The 8687-nt window shown below is 37.5% G+C and overlaps 1 long non-coding RNA gene across 3 annotated transcripts; it reads left to right on the top strand.

Moving 5' to 3' along the window:
* Positions 1-38: 38 nt before the first annotated feature.
* Positions 39-5647, top strand: LOC117302140. 3 transcript variants are annotated; one of them, XR_004520394.1, is made up of 3 exons: positions 39-632; positions 4294-4911; positions 5574-5647. It is a non-coding gene; the product is annotated as an uncharacterized LOC117302140 (long non-coding RNA). The 3 variants fall into 3 exon arrangements; XR_004520395.1 differs by having other exon boundaries at positions 39-637; XR_004520396.1 differs by lacking the exon at positions 39-632 and adding an exon at positions 1978-2473.
* Positions 5648-8687: the final 3040 nt, after the last annotated feature.

Genomic DNA, 8687 nt, shown 5'->3' with positions numbered 1-8687 from the left:
TTTTACCTGCACAGTTCTTAATGGAGAGCATTTACTACACGTAATCCCATTAAGAGTTTTGTGACAAAAATAAGGATCCAAGCTCGGGAGCTGTCGACCAATCAGATCTTGGTATTTTTACCAGCACAGTTCTTAATGGAGGGCATTTAACACACGAAATCCCATTAAGAATTTTGTGACAAAATGAGGATCCATGGCCATCCAATCAGAAGCAGACAAACCTGCTGAGCAGTATTCATGAAATTGACCCCTGGATGTGTACGTGACATACTACGTCACAGAGCAGACCAATCAGAACACGGAAAGTAAAAGCCCATGAAATGCAAGCTATTATCCATCTATTGAAATCATTCATAAATACAGCATGCATTTCTTCGGGCCCAGCTTTTGTTTGTTGTTATCATGTGGAGTTTTCTACCCCTCGACTATGAGCCTTTGTTTTGATGATTTACCCAGTTGTAAAAGTATTGCGTAAGCTCATTTTCTTTTCTGTTAGCACGTGATTCAGTGGAAATTTCCGTTCAGATTTCTTTCACTTTTGTTAAAACTCTGGCAGCGTGGTTGGCCAGTTGACTCAACGCTAAGCTACGGTAAGGGTGGTTGTGGCAGGACGCGGATGGTAACTTTTTAAAGTAAGGTAGATGACTGAAGTTAGTTAGATATTATTTTATATTTATGGGAGTATTTTGCCTTGTTTTCCTGTGCACCATGTGCTATGCTGTGCTACGTTACTAAATGCTGTGTTCGCCGTCTACATGTAAATGCTTCTTATCGTATCGTAGGACGTCCTGTTTTCAAGGTGTCCCTAGAATCGCGGCAAATCTGTTACCTCTCGTGCTTGATGTAAAAACAGTCTCTAAATAAATTGTTTGTGGTTTGACCATGGTTTGACTTGCCAAGCAAAGAGTCTCCTATCCCTTGACCAAAACTTAGAACCATGTAAGGCTCCACTCGTTAGTTGCACTTGCAAATGCAAATTTAGTGCTTTAGGCGTTTTTACAAGGTACAAAAATTGGTCACAATGTTGGGCCCGATAAAGAAAAATTGCCCTCTGGAAAAGTTTTCTCAAACACTTTTTAACTTACATTTTACGAGGATCAGATCTTGTGACTGAATATTCTGCTGAGCATTCTGTGAAATAAATACAGAGACTTAAATAAGCCATGTGCCTATCATTTTCTTTGGAGAATGTTGTTTTAACCCTCATTAATATTAAAAATTAAAACATTTGCTAGGTGATTCAATTATCACTATTTATTTATATGTTTTACTATATATATTAAGGAAACAAAATAACGAAAAAATAAATACAAATACAACCCATTTACAGCTCAACAAGGTGGGCTAGGAAACGTTTTGCCCTTCACACTCCTGGAATTCTTATTTAAAACTGCATCTGGCAATTAGTCTATTTGCAAGCTTGTCTCTATGTTGTTTGTTCTCACAGTGAGCTCAGCCGCGTTGGTCCAGAAAATTATCCCTGCAAAAAAAGAAGTAGCAAACAAATGCTCACCCAATTTTCACCCTCGTTAGTTAACATATATGCCTCCCCCTCGTTGAATTGTTTTAGGTTTAAGACTAAGTTTCTTATTGTGTCTGCCTCATCTGTTTTTTCCTTCAATTTAACATCTAATTATTTGAAGTTTACAAGTTCTAATGTAGCCTGCCTGATAATAGTCCAAACATTGATGCATAACATTGGATTATAAAATTGTGTCTCTTGTCTATAGTAAATATAATAAGATTCTTTAAGGCAGTGGACGCTATTGGTAATTGTCAAAGACTAGCCTTCACAGTTGGTGTATCTCAACAAATGCATAAAATAACAAACTTGTGAAAATTTGAACTCAAACGGTCATCGAACTTGCGAGATAATAATGAAAGAAAAAACCCACCCTTGTCACACGAAGTATGTTCGTTGTATGGTTGATTTCGAGACCTCAAGTTCTAAATCTTAGGTCTAATGATCAAATTCGTGGAAAATTACTTCTTTCTTGAAAACTATGGCACTTTAGAGGGTGTAGCAGTATGCCATAAGCAGACTGACTCACGTCTAGTGTTTACTTCCAATAATGCATTGTATCACCTTATAACATGGCCGCCCGCATGTTGGACTCTAAATCAACAGACACTTATTTACAAACTCAGTAGTTCATACTATATCCATTTGTTATCCAAAGCTGTTTGTTTATTCAAGTACTGAAACAAAACTTAGAAGAGAGGATCTAGCAGTATGCCATAAGCAGACTGACTCAAGTCTAGTGTTTACTTCCCATAATGCATTGTATCACCTTATAACATGGCCGCCCGCATGTAACAGCATAGAGTATGGTAACAGTCAACTCTCATTATCTGGAATAAAGCTTGACTGCTGATAATCATAACATACGAAGTTGTATCATCTTACAGAGGGAGCCGTTTCTCACAATGTTTTATACCATTAACCTCTCCCCGTTACTCGTCACCATGAAAGGTTTTATGCTAATAATTATTTTGAGTAATTACCAATAGTATCCACTGCCTTTAACATCCCATCCGAAGGACAAAGCAATGGTTAAGTGTCTTGCTTTCTTAAGGACACAAGTGGCACGGCTGGGGATTCAAACCCACACTCTGCTGATCAGAAAAACCAGAGTTTGAATTTGGTGCTCTTAACAGTACTGCTCGGCCACTACTCTTCTACAACTCCAGGTTATCTTTGTGGGCTAATGCATACCTCCATGTATTAAGTAAAAACACTGTACAGAAACTCTGCGGTTGACATGCTCTCACTATGAAATCTTCTTCTAGTTCATCATTCTCCTTGAAATTGTCTTTTACAATCCCTTTTGACCTTGTTTTCATGGAGTTCTCTTCTAACTAGCCATAACCTTAGTTTTAAATTGTTTTCACTGTGCTGTACTGCCAAACCCTCCTAAGGCTATCATGAACACAGCCAGATAGATTACTGTTTAATGAGGGGAAGTCAACCTGAGTGATAAGTGGTTTATTGGTCAGCCTTCACCTTGTTTAAGGTCAGCAGTACTGTGTCCAGCCATAGAGCTAGGGTCCTAGCTCTATGGTCCAGCGGTGTCCAACATACTGTGCTTGTTTACATTTGGAGTAGAGCATGACATAGCATGGGTAAATGAGGCCATGGAATTGGGCAAGTGTGAAATTACATTTCAGAGAATTAGTCAACAATTTAAAAGGTCTGGGCTTGGATGGGGAGCATTCCTTGAAACTAAAGTGAAAGTCACAGAGCCCAGGTGAAGAAAAAATGCCCCAAGGTGAATTGGATGGTTCACAAAAGAGAAACAATTAAATTTCAGCCAATTCCTGCATTCAATGAGATTTCGGATGGTTTCACAGTGGATAGTGTCTGGTGTGATATCTTTTAATTTACAGCAACAACTTTGCCAAAACCAAATACTCCCCAGCGATCATTCATTTACAATCCTGCATGTGGAATGGGCTGCTCACGGGAAACCGATCTTTGTCAAACTTCTTTGAAACCCGATCTTTTTAAGACTGGTTAATAATAATAGTAGTTAGTGGTCACTCTTAAAAATAATGTTAATGAGACAAGTTTCGTTAGAAGCCTATACACAAGTTTTTTTTATAGTATATGGATGGTTATGGATTATGGATTCAAGCGCTTAGTTTGTGATCCAAAAAGGCTAGGGTTTCACTTTGAACTTACCCATGTACTTAGACCTCAGTGTGGCAATACAAGTTTTGGAATAAGATGACGTCATAACTTTAAATCAATGTTTAATTATTTACAAAAGAATATATCTGGAGAACCGTAGTTGCTACATGCAAGATCTTTGCACCCTGTGAAAGACCCTGGACATTTTTTTAAAGCTTACACAAAGTGTGTGATCTTTACTTCTGTTTAAAAATTAAAGCATTTGGATACTTTTGGTAACACAAAAGACAATGTCCGCAGATTTACATTTAACTTACACCAAAGATAATGATTGTGTAAAGCTTTCCTAGAAATATTACTATCTGAGGTGCTGTAGTTCTTGCGAAATTCGCTCTACATGCTTAGTAGTTTTTGTGAATGATAACGGCAGGAAAACAAAGTGTAAATGCACCAAAAATACAATTACATGTCAAACGCATTATAAGCAAGTTTACATGTAAATGGTATTCCAATGCATTCAGTCTCGTTCAAGTACTTTATTTAGCACCTTGCCCCTCGTTCTAAAACTACTCTCTAACCACTGGAGCTACCATCTTTTACTCTGATGTTGTCAAACATGTTTTACAACTTATAGAATGTTATCTTTGTTTCCCAACATGCAGTGACTGAGATTGAGAACCTGGGATGGAGTCCTTCTCATCTACATGCTCTCTCATGACAGACCCTGCAACCACTGTAATCCCGTGGTATTACGGCACAGATGGATTACGTCCACCTTAAAGGTATATTATTATCACCATTTATTCACTCTAACATCAAACCTGCACCAAACTGCATGATTAACAAGCTCACTCCATCTACACCATCACTTTAACATCTACTAAGCTCATTTCCATGCTTGCATGTTACATCTTAACAATCAGGGGTTCGTTCAACGACAGCGAGAACCTACCCCATCTATAACTCCACACCATCCGTTATCAGTCACTTGTCATGTAACAACCACTCACACCATTTATATGCACCTGAAATATTCCCAAACTAAATGGAATAATTCTGTTTGGAGGTGCATTTTCTGAATGTATGTATTTTCTGTTCTTTATTTACTGCAATGGTGAAATGCGGAACCAACTGCCATTGGAATACGCAATATGGAGTCCAATGGAAACTGCACCAGTCATTCCAGGGCCATGAAGACTTCATTGGAGCTGTGGTGAGCGGAGGTTGCTGTGAGGAAAACAACACTTACACATTTTAAAGTTCAGGAATAGAACCTGAAGGTAAGTTTATGTTCAGGATGTTTATAGTTTAGAAGTTCTTGCAGGACCAAAATTGTAAACAAAAAATCCTGAAATGATCATATTTTGTTAATTTTGGTTAAAGCCAATGAACACTTTCTGAACAGAACAACAAATTAAAGTGCACAGATTAATAAATAACTCACAGGGTTTACAGAAGGTAATGGTTAAAGACTTCCCTGTGAAATATTATTCCATGAAATGCTTTACTTTTTGAGAAGACATTAACACAATTATCAATTCTCAATATCGAGAACAACTGATTTATTATGAACACTTGTTGTGACACTGCGTAAACATAGGTGGGTTTTCCCGTTATTTTTTCCCGACTCTGATGACCGATTGAGCCTAAATTTTCACAGGTTTGTGTACAAGTTGTGATACACGAAGTGTGGGTCTTTGGACAATACTGTTTTATCGATGATGTGCTATTGCTTAAAAGAGAGCCTCCTGCAAAGAAAAATGTCAAATTGAGTTTTGCGCTTCACTACTTTTCAAATTGATATGAAAATTGTTGAGTTCTTTTGGGTTTTTTTTTTTGGGGGGGGGGTGGGGGAGGGTCTCAATTTATAATGGTGTAAAAGGCCATTATGTTTGATGCCCTTCAACATCTTTTATGTTTCATTCCATTTGCTGTTTTCTAGGCCATGATGACGTCATTGGAGCTGTGGTGAGCGGAGGTATGCTGTGAAGAAACGACACTCATTTTAAGTTCAGGAATACAACCTGAGGGTAAGTTTATTTTCATGATGTTAATAGTTTGGAAGTTTATTCAGGACCGTAATTTGTAAAGAATTTTCCTGAAATGATGATATTTTGTTAATTTATGTTAAAGAGGGGCTCCTGCAAAGGTCAAATTGAGCTTTGCGATTCACTATTTTTCAATAAAACTGTTTATTTGGGGGAAGGGTCTCTGACTTCATATTGTAATGGTGTAAAATGCCATTATGTCTGATGCCCAACAATTTTTTTTATAGAAATAAAACAATAGTGGATATCATCATATTTTGAAATACATAGTATGGTCGATAAATTGTTGTACATAAATTGTTCGTTTCATTTTGAAACTCTGATCATTCAATCCAAATGGCATTACATCTTAGTTAATATGACTGACACAGAAATTCCACTTGGGAATGTACAGACACATTTTTGTTTATATCTGATGATGTCATGTTACATTAACTCAATGATTGAGCTAATTTTGTGGTTTGAATGCAGTTATTGAATGATTCTCCATATACAGGTGATGTCACAAGGATAATGGCTACCAAGGATCATGGAAGGAGGACGAGGATGTCTTATGGTCTGAGGATGCAAGTTTCCAGGTAAGACGACTTAAGAAAGTAAAATACAGTATAAGTTATTACTGTCTGAATGTATCTATTTTTTGTCTTTTATTTACTGCAATGGTGAAATGCGAAACCAACTGCCTGTGAAGTACGGAGTCCAATGAAAACTGCACATCAATGGTGTCTGCGTTCATGCTGGTGACGTCCATCCGCCGATGACCAAGAAGACAACCGCTGGTTCCTGGCTCCATAGAGGAGTGTTCCTGTCTCCCTGGTGGATGAGAGAATGCATTGCAGTCTGATGGATCAACAACAGATGTAATAATGGCAACTATATTTTTATTTTGTTTTGACAGAAAACTAAAACAGATTTTACACATGTAATAACATAACTTTAAAGGCAGTGGACACTATTGGTAATTGTCAAAGACTAGCCTTCACAGTTGGTGTATCTCAACATACGCATAAAACAACAAACCTGTGAAAATTTGAGCTCAATCGGTCATCAAAGTTGCGAGATAGTAATGAAAGAAGAAAACACCCTTCTCACACGAAGTTGTTTGCGTTTATAGATGGTTGATTTTGAGACCTCAAGTTCTAAACTTGAGGTCTCGAAATCAAATTCGTGGAAAATTACTTCTTTCTCCAAAACTATGGCACTTCAGAGGGAGCTGTTTCTAACAATGTTTTATACCACCAACCTCTCCCCATTACTTGTCACCAAGAAAGGTTTTATGTTATAATTAGTTTGAGTAATTACCAATAGTGTCCACTGCCTTTAAAGGATTGCACAGAAAGTTTGTTGCGTCAATCTTTTTACAACAATCGATGTCTTTGAGATGACATAAATAGTACTAACTTGTTGTTGAAAAGCAGCGACTGAACTCAATTTTTGAACTAACTTAATGATGCAGTTGTTGAATGATTCTCCATATACAGGTGATGTCACAAGGAACATGGCTACCAAGGATCATGGAAGGAGGACGAGGGTGTCTTATGGTCTGAGGATGCAAGTTTCCAGGTAAGACGACTTAAGAAAGTAAAATACAGTATAAGTTATTACTGTCCAAGTGTCCATAAGTATTAAGTCGTAAAAAAAGTGCTTTTGAAAACTTAATGTGGCTTATTTTGAATGCCCAAACAAAACTAGCTCAATAAAACCATGCAGTTTAACCCTTAACAGAACCTAAACATTCCTTTCTTTCCTCTCATGTGTTCATCAGTGTTCATCAAAGTTTAACGAAAAATTTACAGTTTATTTTACGATTTGCTAAATGCAGACAAACAAGTTGATGAGAAATATTTGACTCTAAAAATTCAAAGAAATAAACCCTAACGAATAATATGATTGAAAAACTCAAACCCACATTTATGTTGACCTAAATTATTCCCAAACTAAATGGAATAATTCTATTTGGAAGTGCATTTTCTGAATGTATCAATTTTTTGTCTTTTATTTACTGCAATGGTGAAATGCGAAACCAACTGCCTGTGAAGTACGGAGTCCAATAAAAACTGCACATCAATGGCGTCTGCGTTCGTACTGGTGACGTCCATCCGCCGATGACCAAGAAGACAACCGCTGGTTGCCTGGCTTCATAGAGGAGTGTTCCTGTGTTCCTGTCTCCCTGGTGGATGAGAGAATGCATTGCAGTCTAATGGATCAACAACAGATGTAATAATGGCAATTATATAACACCCAAGCAGATCCTTGCCATTTGATTGGAGGATTGTCCGTCACGTGATAGCAAATAAAAGTACCATTGCACGCTGAGTCACTCGCCGTGCTTTTTCGTTCCATCCGAAAAGTACCATTGCACGCTGGCACGCTGCCAGCGTGCAATGGTACTTTGCGGATGGAACGAAAAAGCTGAGTAAAAACATCACTGCGTGCGCGTGTCTTTGGTAACGCAGCGCAGGTGTTACTGCAAGAAGGCATAGTAAAATTACTAGCATTCGGCTTCTACAGTTGAAATTGTTTGTTTTGAAAGTTGTTTCTTTCAATCAAAATGACAAAGTTCTACTTGGATGTTATATAAAACAAATAATGAATGTTTTTCATTCGTGCAATGGTGCGAATATGTTCATTCGTTGAAAGCTGGAATGTTCCATTCAACTCGGCTCCGCCTCGTTGAATAGAACATTCCATCTTTCAACTCATGAACATATTCGCACCATTGCACTCATAAACATTCATTATGTGTATACTATATTTGTTTTGACATGAAACTAAAACAGTTTTTACACATGTAATAACATAACTTTAAAGGATTGCGCAGAAAGTTTGTTGCGTCAATCTTTTTACAACAATAGATGTCTTTGAGATGACATAAATTGTTCAAACTTGTTGCTGAAAAGCAGCGACTGAACTCAATTTTTGAACTAACTTAATGATGCAGTTGTTGAATGATTCTCCATATACAGGTGATGTCACAAGGATAATGGCTACCAAGGATCATGGAAGGA

This window comes from Asterias rubens, chromosome 18 (assembly GCF_902459465.1).
Source record: "Asterias rubens chromosome 18, eAstRub1.3, whole genome shotgun sequence".
Lineage (NCBI taxonomy): Eukaryota > Metazoa > Echinodermata > Asteroidea > Forcipulatida > Asteriidae > Asterias > Asterias rubens.
This window is presented reverse-complemented; position numbering and strand designations above follow the sequence as displayed.